This window comes from Pleurodeles waltl, chromosome 7 (assembly GCF_031143425.1).
Source record: "Pleurodeles waltl isolate 20211129_DDA chromosome 7, aPleWal1.hap1.20221129, whole genome shotgun sequence".
NCBI lineage: Eukaryota > Metazoa > Chordata > Amphibia > Caudata > Salamandridae > Pleurodeles > Pleurodeles waltl.
In genome coordinates this window covers 1,122,902,306-1,122,906,104 of record NC_090446.1, presented here as the reverse complement: position 1 = coordinate 1,122,906,104, position 3,799 = coordinate 1,122,902,306, and positions in this window count along the sequence as shown.

Below are 3,799 nucleotides of genomic sequence, written 5' to 3'. Positions count from 1 at the left end.
CTGCAAGTCAATTAATTATAAGTGGGTGAAATTAGGTACTTCATTGTACCAAAATGCAGCACCAGCTGAACCTAATACTTGCATGGTAACACTGTAGAGCCAGAAATACAACCGAGGATATGTTGGGGTTGGGGGTGAAGAGGGTCTGCTTCCTAACATTAATGCTTGTTCTCTGGGTTTAGGCAATCGCTTGATCCACTGGCTCCACTCAGGTTGCTAACGCTCTAAGGAACGAGAATTTGAAAATCCTAAAGAGGGCTGGTTCTTAAGCAGTAGGCAGAGGAACAGATAGGAAAGTGAGATTCAGAACAATTATTTATTTGAGCTGTTTTATAACACTAACCTTGCCATGTGGTCAACAGAGCACTTTACAGCAGCCAAGGGCATCAATATAACAATAGGGTACATTCGACTAAAATGTTATGGGTAAGAAATACAAGATAGTATGAGGATTGAATTCTGAAGAGGATAAACTTTGAGTCTCTTTTTGAGTTAGTCTAGATTGAGTTGGATGCGCCCTTCCATAGTTACATCATCTGAATATGAGAACCCATGGTGGTGCCATTGAACATTAAGCCAGACGAGAACCAGCAATTGTGATTCTTTAGTGGGACACAGAATATGTAAATATGGCATGAGTTGAACATGTAGAAACAAAGAGAATTAACCAAGCTAAGAACCTTCAAATGAGCCAGGGACAGGATGTAAAGCAGGCATGCAATTGTGGTACCATGAGACGAAAAAAGTAGATTGTTGTTGTGACAAAAATAGAAAAGGTTAGGAATCCCACACATCAGCCACTCATGAAAATGGCCTGTTGACTACCCTTTATCCTACTTTGCCTGGTGCATAACCAATTACTTGTAAAGAGTGGGCACCTGGCGACATAAACCAGTTGTTAATGGCTACCACACCATGATCCGTTTCAGCATCCGTACTCCTTGCTGTTGAAATGAAAAAAAATACTGCTTTGTGGCCAAGTCTGCCTCCTTAGTATCTCTGAACTAGTTGGTCAGTCTGGTCATTCACATCTTCAGTTTTGGCACAACCAGCAATGGAAGTAAAACAATGGTAGTCTGATTAACTGGTGCTGTGTGAGCCACGGTACTAGTGAGACCAGTACTGGGCCCACTAGTCACTGGTTCTTTGTTGAAAACTTTATGACTCCGTGGTAATATTATATACAGCAGGTATCAAATACCAGTTTAGTGACTCTTGTAAACCTGCACAGAATACTAGCTGGAACTTGGGGTCCTTCTTATAAAAACTTGTTGTGTTTCCTCTCCTTGGCTGGCTGGCAGACAAGGCAGATAAGGTTTTAAATGATATTCATCTCTTTACTAATATCCTGATCCTACAGTTGAAAGGCGTAATCTTAAGAAGCATTGGCAAAGCCAACAGGTCTCGCCTCTACAAGAGCTATTGGCTTTGGTAAGGTGTTTTGCTATTCTGTGCACCAGTGTGGCTGCTGTTCAGCATGGCTAAAAGTTGGTGGTGTGACGTGTCCGAGCAGAGTGGGGGAGTAGAGTGTCGTAAAGTGGAGTAGGAGGAGTTGAGTAGAGTTCAGTGACAGTGTGTGTCAGAGTGGGGTGGAGTGGGTTGAAGTTTGAAGTAGTGGGGTGGATTGGACGGGCTGAGTGGGCTGAATTGAGTAGAGGGGGTGGGATTGATGTGGGGTGGATTGGTTTGGAGTGGGGAGGATTGAAATGGGATGATGTAGTGGGGTGGAATTGGCTGGAGTGGATTGAGGTAGTGAAGTGGATTGGGGTTGGGTGGAGGGGTGGATTGGACTGGAGTAGGGTAGAGCTGGGTGGATTGGAGTGGGGGAAGCTATATGGATTGGAGTTGAGTGGGGCAGACTGGGATGGGGTGGGGTGATTGGAGTGGGGTGGATTGAAATGGGGTGGGTGTGTTGGATTGGAGTGGATTGCATTGGGTTGGGGTGGATTTGAGTGCGGTGAAGGATAGATTGGATTGGAGTGGGGTGGATTGGAGTGGGATAGGCTGGCTGGATTGGATTGGAGTGTGGTGGATTGAAATGGAGTGGGGTAGGGTGTATTTTATTGAGGTAAGGGGGGATTGGATTGGTGTGGGGTGGATCTGAGGTGGGGTGGATTGGATGGGGTAGTGTGAATGAATTGGGTGGATTGGGTTTGGGTGGATTTGTGTGAGTGGATTGGGGTGGATTGACGAGAGGGGTGGACTGGACTGAAGTTGGGTAGATTGTGGTTTGGAATGGGGTGAATTGGACTGGATTAATGTGGATTTGGATGGGTTTGGGTGGTGTGAGTGGATTGGATTGGGGTGGACTGGACTGGAGTTGATTGGATTGTAGTGGGGTGGATTGGATTGTAGTGGGGTGGATTGGATTGTAGTGGGGTGGATTGGATTGTAGTGGGGTGAATTGGATTGCAGTGAGGTGGATTGGAGTGGGGTAGGTTGGATTGGGGTGTATTGGATTAGAGTGGGGTGGACTGCCTTGGTGTGGCGTTTACTGGATTGTAGTGGGGTGGATTGGGGTAAATTGCATTTGAGTGGGGTGGATTGGGGTGAGGTGGATGGGATTGGAGATGGGCAGATTGTTTTGGATTGGAGTAGTTTGCGGTGGGTGGGGCAGGGTCGAGTGATGCAGGTAGTTTTAAATTAAAGTGGGGCATATTGGAGTGGGGAAGGTTGTTTTGGACTAGAGTGGGGCAGACTGGAGCAGGGCAGATTGTTTTGGATTGGGATGTGGCATATTACAGTGGGGTGAATTTCAGTGGGGCAGATTGTTTTGTATTGGAGTGGGGCAGATTGTTTTGTATTGGAGTGGGGCAGATTGTTTTGTATTGGAGTGGGGCAGATTGTTTTGTATTGGAGTGGGGCAGATTGTTTTGCATTGGAGTGGGGCAGATTGTTTTGCATTGGAGTGGGGCAGATTGTTTTGCATTGGAGTGGGGCAGATTGTTTTGCATTGGAGTGGGGCAGATTGTTTTGCATTGGAGTGGGGCAGATTGTTTTGCATTGGAGTGGGGCAGATTGTTTTGCATTGGAGTGGGGCAGATTGTTTTGCATTGGAGTGGGGCAGATTGTTTTGCATTGGAGTGGGGCAGATTGTTTTGCATTGGAGTGGGGCAGATTGTTTTGCATTGGAGTGGGGCAGATTGTTTTGCATTGGAGTGGGGCAGATTGTTTTGCATTGGAGTGGGGCAGATTGTTTTGCATTGGAGTGGGGCAGATTGTTTTGCATTGGAGTGGGGCAGATTGTTTTGCATTGGAGTGGGGCAGATTGTTTTGCATTGGAGTGGGGCAGATTGTATTAGGGTGAGGTGGATTGGATGGGAGTGGGGCAGATTGTTTTGGATTAAAGTGGGGCAGATTGTTTTGGATTAACCCCTTCGCTGCCAGGCCTTTTCCCCCTCCTGTGCCAGGCCTTTTTTTGCCTATTTGGAATAGTTCTCGCATAGGCCCTCATAACTTTTTGTCCACATAAGCTACCCACGCTAAATTAGCGTCCTTTTTTCCCCCAACATTCTAGGGATTCTAGAGGTACCCAGACTTTGTAGGTTCCCCCGAAGGAGGCCAAGAAATTAGCCAAAAACAGTGAAAATGTCATTTAAAAAAAAAAAAATGGGAAAAAGGGGGTGCAGAAGAAGGCTTGTGGTTTTTTTTTTTTCCTGAAAATGGCATCAACAAAGGGCTTGTGGTGCTAAAATCACCAGCTTTCAGGAACAGGCAGACTTGATCAGAAAATCCAATTTTTCAACATAATTTTGGCATTTTACTGGGACATACCCCATTTTTACGATTTTTTTTTTTT